The sequence below is a fragment of the Rattus rattus genome, chromosome 15 (genome assembly GCF_011064425.1).
Source record: "Rattus rattus isolate New Zealand chromosome 15, Rrattus_CSIRO_v1, whole genome shotgun sequence".
NCBI lineage: Eukaryota > Metazoa > Chordata > Mammalia > Rodentia > Muridae > Rattus > Rattus rattus.
The window spans coordinates 67,798,960-67,821,798 of record NC_046168.1 but is presented as its reverse complement, the minus strand read 5'-3'; positions in this window follow the sequence as shown (position 1 = coordinate 67,821,798).

Here is a 22,839-nt window from a genome sequence, read left to right as displayed (position 1 = left end):
ATTTATTTGTGTTTAATGTACTATAACATATTCATTGTATACATTTATGTTTGAGTTTAATATACTATACTGTGTTCATTTTTGATGGGACTTCTGGGAAATGAAATACCACAGGAGTTCCATGCATCCCATTATATCTCTCAATTGTATCAAGATTCCATGTGGAGTGATCAAGCTATGCCACAGAAGCCTATATGCTTATGGAAAATATGGCATCCCACAAGATAAACCTGTTCAAGGTGCCTTTCTTAAAATGTATTTCTTAGGTTTAGCACACATACACCTGTGTTCCATTTCCTCCATGGCCAAGGGGTAATCAGGAAAGCTAAATGAGAATGAAGAAAACACTAAAGGTCTCCGAGGTAACCTCAGGTGACCTAATGAGAAGCTGCAGGACCTGGGATGCAACACAGAAATGGTGACTTAGGAGGATAAAGAAAGTGTCCGTTATGATCATTCAAAACAGCACACTTTCCCAAGCACAGCAGATCCAGTTAGTGTGAGATAACAACTCATAAATACCAGAGGACACTAACATGGGTTAAACATGAGCCTCAATAGTGGTTTGTAGATACCAACCACAGTAGCCACTGATGGAGCTGAGACCAGCATGTCACATGGCAGTGAAGCCATTTGCCATAATATGCAGTGTTGGACTAATAATTTGAGAATGGAATGTAAGAACAGGAATAATGTAGCCAGAACCAATTCTTAAAGTAAGAAGACATGAAAAATAAATACTTTCATTTCTCTTAAAATAAACGTCCTTGAACTCTAGTTATACAGAGCTGTCAACTGAAAATTGGCTTTCTTACTTCATTAATATAAATCATGTATTCATCTTCTGGCCATATAATAACTTTGAGAATTCAATTTCTCTCTACACAATCACAAAAATAGAGCAAAGCAATAGGGATCATGTATAGATACACATTTGTCTCATCTTAATAATTTCTGATTAACATCTTAAATTAGGGCTGGAGAGACAGTTCATCCAATTAAAGATGTTTGCTGCTCCAGTCTGAAACCTCAGTTCAATCTCTGTAAATGAATAAGAGAGGAAGGAGAAAATCAACTCCAAAGATACGTCTTCTGATAGCCATACAGTGTGTGGAGGCACCTGATTACCTGCTTCTCTCTCTCTCTCTCTCTCTCTCTCTCTCTCTCTCTCTCTCTCTCTCTCTCTCTCTCTCTCTCCTGTCAGAGATAAGTAAATAATGTGGCAAATGAGTATATTCCCCATTTACTTAAAAATAATATCTATTTATTAAAATCATTCTTTTATTTGTGTATGGGCTCCTGAGTGTGTGTGTGTGTGTGTGTGTGTGTGTGTGTGCAATTGTCCACCAAAGCCAGAAGACATGGAAAATAAACACTGAGTTCCCTTGAGCTAGCAGGCAGTGAAGGCTGCATCTCTCCTGACCATTTCTTCTGATTTACTGAGGAGACGGGTAATCTAATCCCCTGGTATATTAATGAAGAGTTTTTTAATATTTTTTCTCTTATACCACTTCCTGCAGTTCTTGGAGCTAAACATATAACTGATGCTGACTGAGTTCTCTGCAACCCTGAGGCTGTCAGCTCCTGAAAGAACGATCACTGTGTGGTTTCCCAAACTTTCTCCAAGGGTAGCTCCTGAGATCTTGAGGAAAATCACTAATTTGTGCAAAGATACATTTTAGAAGGCAGTCACATTCTAAAGTCTGCGAAGGAAGCAACAGCTCTGTAAAATGAAAGGTACCTCCTGAAAGCAAAGGAAGTTAAAACAAAGTCAGATGTCTGAGTTTTGTGCATTGGTCCTCTGAATCTGTCCCTCTCACTATGAATTTTTTTGTCTCCAGGTTGCCCTCAAAATTCCTTGATTTGTCTCTGGAATTGTTTTTAAGGTAAATAACTACATGTAGAGCCCTGGATGTAGTTTTATTCCTTCCCATGGAAAGGCAACCCAAAATGTCCTTCACAGGCACTTCATGGGTCTTCTTTTGTATAATTAATGGGGGCATAATCTGTGGGTAAAATTAATTTTTGCATGTGTCAGTGTCAGGAAAATTATTCAGTGATGAAAGTACCGGTAACACAAACAAGAAGGTCAGAGTTCAAAATCCAGAATCCATGACATAAATGCTGTGTGTGCATAAATGCCCACCTCTTATCCTAGACTCAGAAGCAGAGACAGACACTATTCAGAGTGTAAGTGTCCATGTTTATTTACTGGGCCAAGGTCACCTGAAATGGCTGTGAGAAATTAAACCAGGCCAGTTGGAGGGGCCACAGCAAGACTGAAGCTGTGGCAATTTTATTGAGAGCAATTAGATTTTTAAAATTCATCTATTTACACCCTAAACATTGCCAGCTCCACCCCAGTGTCCCTCCCACTGCCTTCTCTACCCATCACTTCTGAGAAGGTAGGGAACTCTGGGTATGCCTCTACCTTGGGCATCAAGTCTCTGTAACATTAGAGGCATCCTCTGCATTGAGATAGGACAAGGCCACCCTCTGTGAAATATGTGCTGCGAGACTCAGTCCAGCCTGTGTACATGATTTTAGGTTGGTGGCTCAGTCTTCAAGAGCTCCCAGGAGCGCAGGTTAGTTGACACTGCTAATCCTCCTGTAGGGCTTATCTCCCCTTCAGGACTTTTAATCCTTCCCCCAACTCCAACACAAGGGTCCCTGACCTCCATTCAATGTTTGGCTGTGGGTATCTGCATTTGTTTCAGTAAGCTTCTGGGTTGAGCCTCTTAGAGAACATACGTGCTAGGCTCCTGTCTGTAGTATTATTATCAATATTACCATTGTGCTTCTCATTAACTGTGAGTATAATTATTAGTTCCATGGACTGGTTTTTGCCCATGAGATGGGTCTCAAATTGGGCCTGTTATTGGTTGGCCAATCCTTCAGTCTCTGATCCATCTTTGTCTTTGCATTTCCTTTAGAAAGGAAATAGTACTACCTGAAGACCCAGGTATACTCCATCCTACCACAAGGACATATGAACTACTATGTTCATAGCAAGAAACTAGAAACAACGCAGATGTTCTTCAACTGTGGAATTGATACAGAAAATGTGGTTTGTTTACACAACCAAACACTATTCAGCTATTAAAAACAAGGACATCATGCATTTTGCAGGCAACTTGTTGAAACTAAAAAATATCAACCTGAGTGAATAACCCATACCTAAAAGATATCCATGCTATGTAATCACTGATAAGTGGATATTAGTCATAAAATACAAAATACCCACAATACAACCAACAGACCCAAAGAAGTGAAACAAGAAGGAAGTCACGCGCGAGGATGTTGGAATCTCACTTAGAAGGTGAAACATAATAGTCAAAGGAGGTAGAGTAATTATAACTTTTTTATTGGATATATTTCTTTATTTACATTTTAAATGTTATTCCCTTTCCTGGTTTCCTGTCCATAAGCCCCCCCATCACCGCCCCTCCCACAATAAGGATGCCCCCCATCCATCCCCCTTACCACCCTCCAACATTCCCCTGCACTGGGGATGCAACCTTGGCAGGACCAAGGGCTTCCCCTTCCACTGGTGCCCCAACAAGTCTATTCTCTGCTACCTATGCAGTTGGAGCCCTGGGTCAGTCTATGTATAGTCTTTGGGTAGTGGTTTAGTCCCTGAAGCTCTGGTTGGTTGGCATTGTTGTTCTTACAAGGTTGTAAGCCCCTTCAGCTCTTTCAATCCTTCCTCTAATTCCCACAAAGGGGGAATTTTTATTGGATATAAAAACTCATATCCATTCTCAGTTCTCAGTGGTTTGCTGCTAGCATTCACCTCTGTATTTGACATGCTCCTCCTATGGTTATTTTTGTTCCCCCTTTTATGAATAAGCAGAAGCATTCACATTTTTATCATCCTTCTTCTTGAGCTTCCTGTCATCTGTGGATTGCATGTTGGGTAATTCGAGCTTTTAGGCTAATATCCATTTTTCGATGAGTGCATACCACGTGTATTTTGCTGTGATTGCGTTACCTCACTCAGGATGTTATATTCTAGTTCATAATTTTTCATACCTTCATCAGAAAAAGAATATAAGTTCCATTGCTGGGATCAATATAGTTGTAGTTGCCAGGATACAATGGTGTTTGCAAACTAGACAGGGTATACAAGATTAGTGTCTAAGAGCAATTGCCCTGCCAAGCCTCTATACTTTCTTGACTTCTGAGGAAATATACAAAGAAACACAAAGCAATCTGAATGCCTCCAGGACTGCATTGGTTACTCAGGAACTAGAAGGTACATTTTGCCCCTAGAAGTCATAGGCTCTACCCTAAGAAGCTCTGTTGAATGCCTCTCAAGGCAGCAAGTCCAGGCCAACTTCATGGTTCCCTGTACTAGGTAGGTAACTCAGTGAATCAGGGTTTGGTTAAAACCTGGGTTTGATTAAAAGACCATATCCTAAAGAATAAGGTGGGCTAAAATCAAGGAAAATTTCTGACAACTTGTTGTCTCTACATGTACACATATGAGTTTTACAACATACAACCCCCCCCACACACACACACACACACACACACACACACACACACACACACACACACACACACACAGAGAGAGAGAGAGAGAGAGAGAGAGAGAGAGAGAGAGAGAGAGAAGAAACATACATAAGCATACTCATTTGCACCAAACACACAAACACAGTAAAAAAGACGAAAGCTCCCCTAAAGTAGTACTTAGTACATTAACTTTGAAATTTTATTGTATTTATTAAATGAACCTAATAATTCACTGACTTACAAATTAGCGCAAAACAACAACATAATCTTTCCACTAGCTTTATTTAAACTTCCAAGTTTCTCTTCGTTGTGATTTCTTTCCAATATTTTCTGCAACCTGAGAGGTTCTATTTGGCTTCTTATTAGACACTTTCATTGCAGTTATAGTCAACAGCCACGGCAGGATACCCAGGCCAGCCTATACCTACAGAAACCCTAAGCACTGTCTTGCTTTTCTCCATGCAGGCTGCCACACTGCTGTGTTTACAGGATTGCCTCCAGCAGCTCATTATTGTAAACAACATAATGCTATATGGTGCTGATGAGCGTAAATATGATAATGACCCTGCACACTCATCATCGCCTCATCTTCAGAGAACTATTGCTGAGAGTAAGCGATTGATGAGCGCTGAAATATAGAGAGAAGGGGAGAGAGAACATTTGATTACAAGGTTTTAGAGGTTTCAATTTGCTGAAAAAGTAAATCTCCAACATAATGACATGCAAGAATGTGGAAGAAAAGGCTTCATCATTGCCTGGACAGCTGTTTACATTTTCTTCCATCTGGAGCAGAAGAGAAAAGAATAAAATTTTGTTTGATTGGAGCTACCCAGGTCAGGAAATTAAAAATGCAACAAAATTCCCCCAAAGCAGTAGGTCCACAGGCTGATTTCCCCTAAGTCAACACAAACGTCTTTCTTTTTCAATCAGCACATTGGGCTCTGTGTAAGATGACGATTGTCTGGCAGTTGTCCCCTTTCCAAACATGGCTTCTCATTCGCTTCTATCACTGGTGCTATTGTTTCAATCACAAACCTCCTTTTCATAATTGTCATCCAACAAGACAATGACTTCCAACTATACGGAGAAAACAGTGTAAATTTTGGGAAATTCTAACAGGCCGTTTTCGTTAATTAGCATACAGTTGGAGAGCTGTTGATGCTGCTTTAGCAGCTGATGAAACTTAGTAGGGTTTTTGGAGCACACATAGATTGTCCTTATAGTCATGGGATCTTTACCATGAGGCTGGAAATAACCAGACTCTTCCATCGACCTGTGTACTTTCCATGCTGGTCAAAAAGTCAAAAAGAACACTAACGTAAAACAACCTCTGATTCCACAATGATAAATATACAAAATACCGGGATGACGTTCACCTGCGATGGAAGTAAGACAAGCCTTCACCAATAAACAAACATGATAATTATGACTCTAGGTGAAAAGGGGCAGTGAAGATCTTTTCACGTTATCCTGAAAATGTCTCGGCACACTTGCACATGCATGATCCAAGCTTCATTTAGTACTGCTATGACAAGAATTTAATAACTGAAATTGCCCATAAATGTATAATAAAAACAATACTAATTTTGCAAAGCAACGTCTAAGTATATGATACATGTGCTCTCAAACAATCTGTGATTCATCAGCCTTTTTATTTTTTAGTCATTTTTTTAGCCTAAATGAGTCCTCTGGCAATTCTGTACACACTATATTCTCCCTATTGTAATAGACAACCCTCTCTTAGTCCATTTTCATCTCTCTTCCCAATAGGTCACACTCCCAAATTCATATCTTTCTGCTGTGCTTTGGGACACATTTATTTGAAGGAGGGCTAATTGTGTTCCCAAAGCTCTGGAGATCTCTCTTAGAGTTTATGGAACTCATGCATGGTTCACAACTAAAGCAGTGACTATTTTCAAGGCCACAGTTCAGCAGGAGTCATGTTAGGAATCTCCAGTTTCCTCCCCAGTCTCTGTGTGGCTGTTAAAAGGCACAGTCTTGCTCAGGCTCAATGCAGACCACAGCACCTGTTATGAGATCGTGTTTACAAATGCTGTACCATTCCCTGTAGATAGTATTTGCAGTTCTTCTCCCAATCCATCTTTTATATTTTCTCTACCCATTTTCTGTATCTGCATTTGTACGAGCCTTACAGGGGTCATGTAGATGTCCTTCTTAGTGGTGATGATTTTACCATTAATCATTTATTTGAAACACACTTGAACCTTTCACATTCTTCCCCATTGACTAAGAGAAACTTCTCCGATTAAGAATTTTTGGAACCAGAGTGTCATCAGTCACTTTTATTATTCTAACTGTGTAATTCCACTGAGAAACAGGTATATTTATTCCCGCTATGATACATAAACACAATGATTTTAAACGACGGGGATTTATTAATTTTTATTCTGATGGTCAGAAATTTAGATCCTAGTCAGGTAGCACCCTACAGTAGGCTTTGTAGGGAGTTGTATTTCCTAGGTTTTCTAGCTTCCCGTATCCCTTGTTCTCTTACACATGTCTCTTTTCCCCATTGTTCTAGTTATTCATTCTATATTTTTAACTTCCGATGTTAATTTTTCTACTTATAATAGTTGCTTGTATCTGGATACTTGTGATTTTCCACATAATCCATGCCAATTCTGGATCTCTAAAACTATTACTTAATCACATCTGTAAAATCCATTCTACTGAACTGGACATGAATATTCTTGAAGTCTTCTTATTCAGATACCTGCAAGGCAGTATAATTTGAATACAGCTTGATTCTCATCCCCATTATAAAATCAATTCCATGTATTATTTGAGTCTATGTTCATGACCCATCTTTCAAATTATCAAAAGTAACAATTTTATATTGAACCATTTGTCTTGTATTACTGTCATAAAATATTGTATTTCAAGTCTGCCTTGTCAAATTACCACCTAAATATTGTTTTAAAACAATTATTTTATGGTAATTCTGTAAGAAGTAAGAATTATATTTACGTGAATTTTAAAATTATCTTTAGATATTAACTTAGTTTCCTATGAATTATTTTTCCATGATGATTTATAATAATAACTTGAGCTATCATTTCGTATATTTTACTTTATGCTAGACAGTCATCATTAATTGTTAGCAGAAAATCCCAAATCAGTCTAGCTATTTTAAGACTTACCAAACTAAGGCTTTCAATTGGTAGGTTATCTGGAACCTAGTAACAGACTGATAATGGATATATTGATGTATATCAAAAGATAGACTTTCAGAAAGAATAATACAAACTTTATTGCTAACATAGTTTCAGGTAATAGTTATACAAATGTTCTTCTTGCATGCAATATTGACTGGACTCTAGAGTCTAAGATAAAGAAATAGTTTCTTTTTAGCTCCCAAAAATAAGTTTATTATAACAGAGGAGGATTGTGAACAAAAATCTACTAATAACAAAATATACTTGTGTCTAGGTGTCTTATGGAGAGCTTGCTTACTCTTCTGTCTCACTGTATCTCTAACATACTGTTTTCATCCATTATTTTTTATTCTATATAGCTGGATCCTGACTTTATTCTTAAGTACCATTTTATTGCTTTTGCTTCTCTGTAGTCTCATGGCCCCACCTTTGATGATCTGACCAGAGTAATAGATTGAGTTGACTCATGTTGCTGTAAAACTATAAAAAAAATATAGTGTTCTCTTTTACCTCCACTAGATCCGGCAATGCCCCAAGATATCTGGTAGATACCTTGCCAGAAACACACATACCAACTCCATGGTGGCCAAGTGTTTCTGCTGCTAAACACTCCCCAAGGTCAAATCACCACAAGAAAGAACACACAACCCAATAACCTCGGATCCCATTGATAAGATATAATTGCCCACCCAAACATACAAAGCCCTGCACACATCCATCCCTTAAGATTATTCATAACAACCTGTAAAGGTACAGCGTGGAATCTCAACACTAGCCCCCATGTTCTCTTGGCGGCTTCTCCTGCACAGTCTCCTTTCTGTTCCAGTCTCCTCCTCTCCCCTCAAACTTTTCTCCTATTCATCCTTCCTTCTCGTTCAACGACAGTCCTCATTCTATCTTGTACCTGCCTCACTTTTATGACATCATTCCACAGACCCATATTCTTCATCTCTGTTCTACTAATTCAGAGAAAAAAAAATGGCCTTGCCTATCCAATTTAAAAACTGTTATAATTTAGGACAACTATTGCTAGAAAGTATGCCATGAACACTAATATCTCATAATTATTATAAAGTTACTAATGGACTGGATGAATAAATACATGAATATAAGTTTTACAGAAGTATTAAAAATAATTACTAGAAATATCTGATTTTTGTGGTATTTCTACTGTTTATCCATTTATTTGTGTTAGTATTCCTTAGATATAGGACTAATAAGCAAAAATAGCTTAATTTTAGGATTATTTTATAGGAGAACGTTGGCCTTAATATTGATTCAGTATTCTACACATATGTATACCTACATGCATATTTTGGTGTGGTGAGGAATTCATTAGTGTGTCTTTTCCACATGTATGTGCACATGGAAGATAGAGAACAACCTGGGATGTTTTTCTTCGGATTTCATCCACAAGATCTTTTACTGGCCTAGTTAAAGATTTCAGATTATTGTAGTCTGGCTGCATAGTGAGCCTAGGAATCTACTTATCTTGGCTTTCCCAGCCCCTGATTGGAAGTTCATGCTGTCCTACTTATCTCAAGATTGTCCATCTGTTCTTATTAATCATAATGTTAATGCCAATGTAGAGGAAGAAAAGATGATCATTAGGATGGGTTTAACTGACAATACATACCTGTCCTTCCAAGATTGCTTTTGCTCACAGAAGTATTTTAGTTGAAAAATTATAATATTTTATTTGAAAAAAATTTATTACTGAATTTTCCTAACATGATATATAACATATATAGTGATATATAACATGTAATAACACAATATATTTAAAATAAAATAAATAAAACAAAATGTATAAATATATTTCATTATTTTATTTGATATATTATTTTTATATTTTATATTTTCAATACATGTTCATGTGATCTCAAACAAATGAAGATATCTAAATGGTCAAAAAATATTTGAATATTTTTGCAGAAATTTAACTGCATTATCTTTTACAAACAAACTGTTCTTCTAAGGCAAACATTTGGTCAGATTAATATCTGTTATAAACCAGAGTCTTCACATTCTTTCATTTGCTCAAGGTAAAGTTTTCTATATAGAAAAAAATGACTTTAATTTTTCATTTTCTTAGAAATGAAATAAAATATCTAAATGACATTTCCCAGGGGGCTAGAAATTATACTTTATTCCCAAACACATTACCAAAACACAACTAACAATTTTCTTTGTTATTTTGTTTATCTAATTCCCTAGAGACCACTTGGATTCTACTTTAGTTTGGTATAATTCATTTATCAGAACAGAAATAAAAATGAATCAATCTAGTAGAAGCTCCAGTTTTCACTTTGTTTTACATGTTAAGATCCAAGTTGCCTTCAAAAAGATTTCAGAATAGTCAACATTACTTTCATTTTTCATTTGGGGGTGTTTCAATTTAAAGAGTTTGGTTCAATCTTTATCTAAACATGATCAACTCAAGAAGTAGACCAAAATTCCTGAATACTCCCTGACAGGTAGCAAAAAAAAAAAGCCAATCTCCTGTCTGTAGGTACCAAATAATTAAAACTATCACAAGACATTATTACACTTGCACTGGAGAAGAGGATAAAATCTGCCTAATTGAGAGAAGCTCTGGTATAGTCTAATGGAGTCATCCAATAGGACCAGCTGTGACTGTTAAACCCTGAGAGTCCTTCCATTGTGATACAGTGAGACAAACAAATGGAACACTTCCTTCAGTAATGATCAGGGTCACTGCCTACATTCTACACTAAGGATTTTGTTCCTGACTTTGAAAGCCCAAGAGATGCATTATACTTTGGAAATGGGGCAAAGGACATGTACAGACATGCCCGGAAAGCAAAGCTTACCCATTTGATTATTTTTAGTGCTGAGGTTTATGTCTTTACAGTCAAACCCTCCCTTGAACACCCGGACCCTTAGTGATGACAGCAAGCTTAGTTACCCAAGTTAAAGCACAAAGTGATCCAGCCATTCTGACCCTACAGCATAGTTCTTGACTTTTTTAAGAAAAACAAATTACCAAGGTTGCTGAACTGAAACTGCCAGAACCTTACACAGCAAAGGAAAAACTCCAGCCACTATACATTTTAACACATGTATTTGAAGAGATCACCACCCTCATTGGTGTATCACCCCGATACAAGCATATGCATCTTACATGTCTTTCCCTCTGTGACTGTTTTAAATCAAGTTGTGTCTCTTTAGTCCTCTTGTCATTAATGAATTAAAAACATTGAGTTCATATGTGAATCTAGTTCTATGTACTCTTTTCTTGATGCTAGCAAATACTTTGACATTTTCAAGCTAATCTGTCTCCTAGGTGAACCACTGTTCTATTTTCAGTAAATTAGCCACTTATTTCGACTAAAGGGGTGAAGGGTGAGTTTTGAAAGAGTGTACATCCACAGTACTCTTGAGTATCACTATGTTTTGTTCAGATTTTACATTTTACTACATTTTGTTTGAAAGTGAACAGGGAAACCAGTGTCAAGAATTTTGCTAAGACTATCACTATGGTTTTTGAGTTTTGTTTTATTGTTTCTTTGTTTTGTTTCTCTATTCTTGTTTCTTTATCTCATTATCTTAAGGCAGTGGTCCCAACCTTCCTACTGCTGTAAATTGTTAATATAGTCCTTCATAGGGTGATAATCCCCAATCATAATCTTACCTTTGTTGCTTCCTCATAACCGTAACTTTGCTACTATTATGGACAATAATGTAAATACTTTAGGAGATAGAGGTTTGCTGAAGAAATTCCAATCCAAAGGTTGAGAGCCCCTGCCTTAAGGCAAGGCAATGCAGGTGGATAGAGAGTAGCCTCAGAAGTTACTAGTATAGAAGACTTGTTCATTTCTAACGAATCTAATAAAATTCAGAATCTGGCATTAGAATATGTCTTTTCCATCTGATATTGGTCCAATTTATCATTGATTACAGAGAACACTAACTATATAATAATCTTCTATGGTAGAGTATAGTGCTAGATACATATGCTCAACAAGAAAGGAGATGAGGTCAAAATTCTGCCAAAATTTTTCAGGAAGCTATTCATATTCAAATAAGACTCATAGGCATTTCTTTTGTTCCCCAATTTGACTGTTAAGGTTTTTAGTGGAAAATTATCTTGATTTTTAAGAAAATCTTATTATTGGTGCAGCTTATTTTTGCTGTGTCTGCTGTGCAGCAGGTACTGAATGAAAGAAAGTTCAATGCTGCAAAGGTGTCGTGCTTGGCCCTCCTGTGCAGGTTTGGTTGATCCTTTCAACATTCTGCATGGTGACTCTTTGGGACAGTCAAGTGATGATTGTGTGCTGTCAGTGGGAGCAGGCATACAATGTCAGCAAAACCACCATGGCTTCAATGCAGTCACTCACTTTCATTTCATAATGACTAAATGAACCGATGTCCCCTAACACTAATACACAGGTGAGCAGACTGAGTCTTAGAGACATTTTGAAATAACCACATTATGGAGAAGCTGTTTCCGTATGTTCAATAGGTAGGGGTAAGAATTGTGATTGCATAAATTTACAGTTCACACACTAAATAAAGACGCATTTCCTTAAAACTGTCCAATACTTTTCTTTGAAAGGTAGACAGTGAATTGATCATTTATTATTATTATTATTATTATTATTATTATTATTATTTTAAATCCTCCATAATTTTTAATAGAAAGGAGTAATATACATATTATTTTTTACTAAGAGTTATATTATAAAAGAATCAGTTAATTAAATATCTACAATACACTACCTTATTTGGAAAAGATACTCCCGCAGAGATTTGAAAATGACAGTGTTTGCAATTTATTTCTATTGAATAAATACTTATTGAGTGTCTGGTCAGGAAAAGCATAACAAACAGCAAGGAGCTCTCCACATGAAAAAGCCTATATGGTCTGTTAATGGAGGAGAACTAAAGGACAGTGATGTAATTTAATATAGAATTCAAAATGTTACAAAGATGTTTTTAAAAAATGGTAGGAATTTGGTTTGTATATTTGTCTTACTAATCTCGGGTTAGAAAAGATATTTCTATTGACCAAACCAACCGTAAGCACCAAAGCAAGAAATAAAAATGTGAGTACTTTTAGCTAAGTAAGGTTTTTAATGAAATTTTATGAAAAGAAAAAATGTCAAATACCAAATAACTTTGACAATATTATTTTAGAATTTCTGCATATAATCCTACTTTTAAATACAGAGTTTATAAAACACAATATTAAAGTAGGCACATATACAATATTGTTCATGGTTATATAATTAGACTAACCAATATCTAGAAAGATAGGTATATGAAAATTATCATATATATATATAATGGTTGTAGAGTATTACATCATGTTAAACTACAACGTAAAAGTTGAAGTGTTTTTATTTCATAGCATAGAAACATTCCAGAAATTATACATTATAGCTTTAAAAGGTAGATCCCAGAAGATAGTGTGTTTTACACACACCTAAGTGTGAATTTTTGTATATGGTGCATATGTAATATTCTAAGTAAGTTCAAATACACTCATAGTGTTTGCCTATCTGGGAATCCAGGGAACTGATAAATAAAGATAAGATGATAACATTTCAATGCAATCTACTGAATTATTTTCTCAAATTTAAACAAATTTTAAAAATTGCATTTTGTAGAAAGCACTCTTGTACATATACCCAAAAGATGTTGCAGCATATCACAAACACACATACACAACTATGTTCATAAAAATTTAATAGCCAGAAGTTGGAAACAATCCAGATGACCCTCAAATGAAGAATGAATATAGAAAATATGGTTCATTTACACAATGAAATACTACTCAGCTGTTAAAAATGAGGAAATCATGAATCCAGCACCCACTGATAAGGATACATTAGCCCAAAAGTTCAGAATACCCATGATATAACTCTCAAACAATATGAAGCTTAACAAGAAAGAAGGCCCAGGTGTAGATACTTAGAACGGGGAACAAAATCATCAGCAGAGACAGAGAGAGGGAGGGACATGGGTAGGAGAGGAGAGAGGGAGGGAAAATGGGAAGACAGGATCAGATATGGGAAGAAAGAGAAGAGAAGCCCAGAGGGTCAGGAGAATGAATAAAAATATTCAGCAATGTGGGGTGCGGGGCATGAGGGGTAACCTCTAGAAAGTACCAGATACCAGGAATGTGAGAAGTTCCCAGGATCCAATGGAGATGACATTAGCTAAAATGCCCAACAGTCTGAAGATGGAACCTGAAGAGACCCCCTCCAGAAGATAGACATGGCGCCATTTGATGCATGGAGCCACCCACCCATCCTCAAATTTCCTGGCCCAGAATTGTTCCTGTCTAAAGGAAATTCAGTGACAAAAATGCAGCAACAATTGAAGGAAAGGCCTTCTAGGGACTAGGTCAAATTGGGATCCATCCCATGTGCAGGCATCAAATCCTGACAATATTACTGATGCTATGTTGTTTTTGCAGAGACAGCCTAGTACCGCTGTCCACTGAGGGACTCTACCAGCATGTGACTAGGATAGATGTAGATACTTTCAGTCAACCATTGGACTGAAGCCGGAGACTCCCATGGAAGAGTTAGGGGAAGGGCTGAAGGAGCTGAAAAGGTTTGTAACCCCATAGGAAGAACAACAGTATCAACTAACCCAGACTCCTCAGAGCTCCTAGAGGCTAAGACACCAAACAAAGACCATACAAGGACTGGTCCATGGTCCCCATTATAGATAACAGAGAACTGCTGTGCCTGGCCTCAAAGGTTAAGGATGCACTTGATCCTATAGAAACTTGGTGTCCCAGGGAAAGGGAATACTATTGGGGTGAGGTAGAAGTGGGTGGGTGGGGGCACACCCTCTCAGAAGCAATAGGGAAGGGGGAAAAGGTGAAGAACTCATGGCGGGAGGACCAGAAAGACAGACTGAAGTGGGTATTTCTAGTTTCTTTGGAAAGTTAGTTATTTCAAATGATGGTTTGCTGGGGCACAAAGGTGAAAGAATGTCTTGCTAAAGCAAATAAGCGCAAGACTGTTTTCATAAAGCAGACAGGTGAAAGGATGTTTGGATATAGCGAAACACGTGAAAAGATGCTTGATGAAGGAATATTAATATGACCCTACAGACAGTGGGAGATGAGCACTGAGCGTTGGTTTGGTTTGCTTCACCTAGCCATTCTTCACTAAAAACATGTATTGGTTCCCCTTACATAGCACTGTTGAGCTCAACTTGTGGTAATGTTGCCATTGAGAGGAACTCACCCAAGAACTGCTCTTAAAGTCCCTGTGGCAGTTGTCCCTTCCATGTCCTTGCCTCAGGCCAGTTGTCAAGCCTGGCAGTTTCTTCAGGATTTAATTAATGCTGCCTGGTGCCTGCTTTCGTACAGGGCTGGACTGTCGCTACCAGTCTATGCCTGGGTTCTGCCTGTTGAGAGAACTAGTCTGCAGCTACTGAATTGTATTTGGTGTTTGCTAAGGGACTGAAAATCAAGTTTGCCCCCAAAGAACTAGTGCTTAATAGGTCCACTTCTCTCATATATTAATAACTCTTCCTTTGTACTACCTCTGCTGGGTAGTAGGCTAGAGGAGAGGTGTCTCTCCACAGTGGGAGGTGTGCCTAGTCTGACTAGATGTGGGGGAGAGTGGGAGGCGGTGGAGGAGAGTGAGAAAGTTGGGGGTCAGATCCAAATTGGGGCTCCTTCTCAGAGAAGGAGGGGGAGATGAAGGGAGGTCTGTATGACAGGGTACTTCGACGAGGGAAGGCTGATAATGGGATGTTAAATGAAAAAAAAATTAAAACAAAATAATTGCACGAAGTTCAAAGGCATAGTGTTATAATTAAGAAATAACTAGCAAAGGTCACTCTTGGGTGTGATGGTAAATGATTGTCTCATACCTATTTTCCACTGCTCTCTTTTAGTTCAGTTGTACTCATTAACTGTATTTGCTTATTTTCACTGGGTTTACTCCCTTCATTTAGAATCAGCCAACTGCTGATGTCTCCAACATGCCATCTCTCCCTATTTTATTTTGTTGACCAGTAAAACACAGTTACCTAGTGATAATCAGGTCATGACTTTGGCCTCAGTTAGGTGAAGGAAGGGTACCTACTTTGGCACTTTTTTGTAATTGTAATCTATCTTAAAAGTTAAGTAAGTGTGGAATCCTAGAAAATATCTATGCTTCTGGAGTATGAAGACAAGAGCAGCAAACACAAGTATGTACATGTGTATGTTTTTATGATTATATGTTTGAGGAAGCAGAATAAAGGTTATATTACTTCATTATGTGGATCAAATTCAAAGTATCCTTTAAGTGTAAGTTTGGGAGGAAAAATTCTTAGCTCATTTGCTCCCTAGTAATTGCAAAGCTTTTCTACACCCACTCTAGCCTTTTTTAATTCACAGATAAAAACAAAGAGATATTCTTAATAACAAGCTGTAAACACTAGTAGCTGGGCAGAATTTGATCTACATTTACCTGACTAGACTGCTACTACCCAACTGCATGATTTGTTACCTGCCTCTGAATATTGTCTTGGCTTGCTCTGTTCCATATGTGTCTTCCTGGCTGCTCTCTCATCATTACTTCATGGTGAATTATACTGATCCAACCACATGGTTTCCCCACATCCCTTTTCTCCTCATTCTCTCCCCTCACTCTGTCCTAGGGACCCCTTGACCTGGATCAGAGTCCTGCCCTATTCTCTTTGGCCCAGCTAATTGGTTGATTGGTACTTTATTGAGCAATCCAAAAGAAGGGAATACAATTTTTACATAACATCGATTATGTATTAGAGATGTTTGATTATGCCAACATGACTGCAACCTCATGCATAAGAATATAAATTAGCATCTTAATCCACAGTGCACAAAATTATCTCCCAAAATAACTCATAAAATTTCATTTATTAAACCCACATTAGACATCTATAAGTTTATCCATGTGACATATTTTATTTCTCTTGAATGTCTTTCAATGAAAGTTTTCCTTTTTTGCAATTAAAGTTACTATATATACATACACACATATATAAAACAGTATTATGATAATAATCTTCATACTAATACTAAGTATATCCATCTTGCAAGTATTGTGTAGATGGTCCTTTGCAAAGCACAGTACGGTGGCTGAGCAAATACTGCAGACTACACTCTTGTTGCTTTGTTTCTGTAGACTTCAAAAATTTATGATTAGCTACCAGAGCTAGCATAGCATCCCATGTCAGTGAATCCAGCTATCATCCACGTACAGTGTCATGAGTGACAGAATTCATAGGCTGGATAAAAACCTCAAGCACTTCAAAGTCAGCACTGGACAGAAAACATGTCACTAGATGTATTTCTCAAAGATAATTTTAATTTGCTGTAAACCTAGAGTTTCGACTTTCACAATGTGCTTATTTGAATTCCCCTAAAACTTAAAAAACAATCTATATTCCCTCATAAAGAAACTGTAACAGCTCAAGCGAAAAACGAAAGTAGTAATTCCTTGGTACATTGTTTGAACCTGTATAGTTCATAAGTTCAGGTTCTAGGGAATACATCAGATACACTGCAAATTATGTAGTATTTTACTATGATATTCCCAGAAAGCAATAAATAAAAGCTATGTCCTTTAGGATCCACATGTTGTTAGCAGATCTTATAGATTTTTCTTTATAAAAAAAATAAGAAAAAACAAAAAATAGTTCAGAATCTATATTCATGAACTGGCATACAAACAATTTTGAATGCTGAGTAATTTGGGGAAAGTTAAAGAATATCATTGTCCGACATGGCTGATTTAGTTATATTTGAAAATATTAAGCATTTGAACATTTTTCTTTCAAAAGCATATGTTCTGAAGTAGCCCTCCCCTTTGAGCTTGATGTGGACCAAATTAATGAAACTAATATAACAAGCAGACAGCAATCGTCTGTCAGAGACACTTACAAGGCGTTTTGCATAGAAACGTCCTTGTGTTTTGACATTGTGATTTCTTGTTTTCTGACAGTGCTATAATTTGCTTTAAGAATTGTTTTAATCAGTTGCCAAATGCTTCCTGTACCACAGTGCAGAGAAATAATTGAATTTTGTAAAGATGTAGCACTGTAGCTCAGATCACATTGCAGTTGTTTTCTTCCACTGACCCTTCTTGCTTTGAAACCCAAGGTCTAATTAAAAACAATGCATTTTAAAAGAGATTACCACAAAGATAGTTTCAATAAAGCTTCACAGGTTAGTTTTGATAATACTGTCATTCTCTTTAAATGGGAGACTAAAGTCAGTGCTGTAACGACTACAGTCAGTAATTAAGCATCTTTCAGCTACCCTGTACTTTAAATGTAGCTTCTGAGAGCACATAAATCCATAAGAATAAACTTCTCTGGGGCCATCTCAACTGAAGACTGATATTTTTAAATGAGCTACAGAACTGAACTTTGCTCTTTTCCTAAAGTGTTTTGAAGATTGCAAGATACTTATTTATAGAACCACTTTAAATACAATCATGGACACTTCTTTGGAAAAAAAAACAGTACTAATTTTTTTCTATCTTACTTTCAGATGAAAGCCTTCTTCTTTTATATACAAAATTCTATTCATGAATGCAAGGTCATTTTTAAAAGGGAAGAAAATATATTCAAAAATGATGAAAAACCAAATCATATTATATCAACTCCATGAACTTTTACAACTAGAACAAGTCTTCGAAGCTACCAAAGCAGGGCAGAGCTCTTTTGAAAAAATGGTTCTGTTGTACCAATATCCATTGTCTTTCGTGCGCATGACGACTACCTTGCTTTGTAAATTAGCTCCCATCCCATGTACAAAGGCCATTTCTACCAGCTTCTATCAAGTACTTTACAGGAGCTCGTTCTGTTCTTTCAAAACCCAGCTTTTCTTTATTTGTTTCATGTCTCTAAGTTACCCTGACTCTTTTCAATACTATTTTGTTTGACTGATGATAATCAAAGTAGTTGTTTATTGTTTGATCACCGTCTCCTGCAATTCTAAAACAGAAAGAATTATATCTGTAATTTCTTTGTGTCCTAACATTTAAAGTACCATAATTGTTTGTAGTGTAGTTGTGAAACAAATGAACAGAGCTTAGAGGTATACAGTGCAATGACAAGTCACCCCATCAGATTTTAGAGCGCTCGTGGTCCCTGATAAATTTTCTTTATCGTCTTATTTCATTATTTCCTCCTAATATACATTTTGAATCTTTTTAATTCCACATACTCTTCCTCTACTTGTCCTGAAGACACAACTTATGTTCTTTCTTGAGATCTTTATCATTTCTGTAAAATGTCATATTTTGGCTAGAGATGTGGCTCAGTGGTTAAGAGTGGTTAAGACCTCCTCAAGAGGTGCTGAGTTCAATTCCCAGTGAATCTCGTGGTAGCTCGCAACCATCCATAATGGGATCTGATGCTCTCTTCTGTCATGGAGGCATACAGGCAAATAGATCACTCATACACATACTCTTTGACAGCTACAGTGTACTCATATGCATAAAATAAATAAATAATTCACCTTAAAATATCATATTTTAAAGGGCAGAAAATGTATTCAAGTATTCTGTATGTTCACTCTCTACTTGCCTGGTTTCTACAGAGGTCAGAAAAGAGCAAGCAATAGACACCATGCAGATACTAATAGGAGAACCTGGGTCCTTGGCAACAACAGCAAATACTATTAACTACTGTGCCTGCTTTCCATTTATACTATACTACTCATTTTTTATCAAATATAAAAGCATTCTATGATGTTCAGTAGCTACCTAATTTATTGTTTATGTCATTAAGACATAATTAAGTGTTGACATTTTTCTACATTAATTTTCCATTTTAATACACATTTAAAAACTAATTCTAACCATGATTTGTTCATATTCATTCTTTAAGTACTTATTCTATTACCACTTACTTGATTACTATTATTTTAAGGTATTTATCTATCTACATCTTCTTGTGTTTATTCAGTTTGAATCTCTACAAAATAACAGAACATTGTAGGCTTGCTATCTGTCTGACAAATAGAAGCAGAGATGAATGGAAACCACAAAGATATCATGAACTCCTTTTTGTAGACCTGGGTTATTTACATCTGCTCTAAACTAACTTTGTCCATTTCAAACATCATTCCAGATGCTATTTTATGCTGTGACTTTGAGTTATAGTTGGTTTCCTCAATTGAAGCAAAATGTGTAACTCGTGCAGAATTAAAATGGCAACATTGACAACTTTGCTTCTTAGGTAAACTATGTGTTTTCTTTTTTAATTATCCATGTATATAAGAACACAGTATGTTGTTTAGGAAAACTCAGTTAATTATTTTAGTTTCTGCTTTTCCTTTGTGAATTTGTATGAGCCTTAAGCTCATCTAATACTGTGGTTTATAGTTACTCAAATCCAATTATAAATGCAATTCAAACTAAATAAATAAATAAGCAAATCTCAACCCTCAAGCTTTGCCTTGGTTAAGTAATATGAAATAACCACAGCTTGTAGCCCTGATTAGCCAGGCAATTGTTACTGTGTAGTCTGGGTCTGTCTTTCCTTACTTGATAGTGTATCTTCATTTTCAAACCATGGTTTCCATTAGACTTAATTATGCTCCCCTGCTACTTTAAATCGAGGGTGTCCTTAAAATGAGGATTGCCTCTATTAAATTTAATTACTTCCTTCTGTGGATCAAGTGGCTATGATGCTGCTATTAAAAAGAAGTTGTTACTGAGAGTGGCTGTTCCAAAACTAGAAAATACATTTATAAAATATCTCCTGGTTTCTTAGCAGCACCATGATTCTGAACAGCTGTGTGCAGTTCCTGCATGAGTTTGCTACCCTTTAGTAATCACATTTACTGGACTAAAAGTCCCACAAAGATAAAGCACATGTCTTTAATTTTTTCCTATTTATTGCCTATTGTTCTGACATTTTACCATTTTGTTCCATTTGATTGATATTTAAAGATGACAAAGGCATACGTATAGGAGATATATTGTGATTAATAGAGAGTAGTGCAAGAATTCCATCTATGCTTTTATATAAGCTACTAGTAATACATCTAAGGGTATTGCATCCCCAAGTAATTGGTGATGGAAACTGGACCAACTGCAACAGATAATTGTGCCATCTAGGAACGAAGATCTATCATTACAAACAATTTTGACTAAGATAATTGGACTGTGGAGTAGAGGATTGCTTAGATTTCCATTTAAGAAGTAGTCCACGTTTATGCTACTAATCTTCAAATCACTTCTGAACAACAGTATCATTGATAACTAACTGAAAGAATCGCAAGATACATGAATAAGACAGAACAACAGTATTACTTGATTTTCTGGAAATAAAATCATTTGTCTTATGCAACTTTCTGGCTGGATGACACCCGTGATTTCTTTCAGTAAAAGAAAGGTAACAATAATAATTCCCATCCCTCCAGTCTCGCAATACTTTTAATATAATAAAAAGGGATTGCTCTAAGATGCCATACAAATGTTAACTGAAGATCCGTCTGTTCATCAAAACATACAAATTTAGGTCAGAAAATAAGAAAACAGGAATAAGGGACTTATGACACTTTATAAAAATATCTATTCCATAAATGCATGCTATCTGGACGTTTCTGAAATGCTTTGACTCTACTCACTGAATGCCGTGGCATAGCAAGGACATAACTTATGATTGCAAAAAATTTCTCTTTGTCTAATACTAAAAGTACTTCCTATGATGCAATTAAAGGAACTCAAATTACATACATACTTTTACAAATAAATATTTTAATTTATTTGTAATTATTTCATCTCTCGTGCGTGTGTGTGTGTGTGTGTGTGTGTGTGTGTGTGTGTGTATGTGATTTCCTATGTTCCTATATTTCTCTTTCCTATATCACTTTAGATATTGTTGTGCTTTCACATCTCTGGATTTAAAATTGTTCAAAGTACAATTAAAATGTCTAGGCCTTTAGTTTAGAACTAGTTTCGGATCCATAATATTGGAAAACTCTAAGGAAATGTAGAGTCACTGGTAACAAGAGACAGCACCAGACAAGACGTTTTCTGCTCCATGGACGAATGACTCTTACCTCTTCCTGGATCTCGAGAGGAAAACTAATGAAAGTTATTTTAAGCAACAGAATCTTGTAAAAGAGTAACACTAATAAGAGCAATGACTAATATTTACTCAGCAGGTATGCATGCTAGGCATTTAGCCAAATGCTTTATACATGTTTTCTAATTAAATTCCTTAAATATCCATTCCTGGTACCCTGACTGCAATATCAAGGAAACCAAGATGTGCAAAGGTTGCATAACTTGTTCACTATTACATTCTGTTTCCACACTCAGAGATAACACATACCAGGACCCATTGCTAATTTTTACACTATATTAATAGGGAAAAATTGAGTTCAATGTCACTTGATTCAAGGTCTCTAGCAACAGACAGAGCTCGTCCACAACTCCTCTTCACAGAGTTGAACTGATATAGACTAACACACACAAAGTTACCTAGGGGGTATCTTGGGAAGTGGAATCCAGAAATAAAGAAGCTTTCGTACAAACACAAATATGTTTAGAAGCCATGGTGAGATAGAAGCCAGTACTCTTGTTTCCCCAATTATATTTCCTTTATACCCTGTGTATAAAGATATACACAGGATATACACCCTGTGTATACCCTGTGTACTAGATGCTGGAGCCATGCCTCTGAGAATATAATGGTTATCTTTGGAGGAAAAGGTTCTATGTTGGCTCTGATAGCCAGTTTTTGTCTATACAACTAACCCCTCTTTCCTCAAGTAACTAGTTCTATGCCCTAAAGAACAGGTAAGGGGACTTAAATACTATATCTATTTCTTATATTATAGAATAAATGCATGGCCAAATTGTTCGTATTATCCAGAGGCAGTAGGTAGTCACAGATACTGTGGACATTTTTCCTAACATTGCTAAAATGTGGCTGTTATATTAACTATAGGTAAGTTAACCTATTAACAACAATAACAAAATTAATAATGGACAAGCTCAAAAAAACGCATGGGACCATTAACTCTTAAATCCATTGATTTTTATTAAAAATTTTAAACATCTGTCTTATCTCCTCACTGTATAAGCCAATCTTTAAATGTGTCTTCTTATTTACTATTTAGAATTTTTTATCTGTGCTCAATGCCTTTGATCACACAAGCACCTGT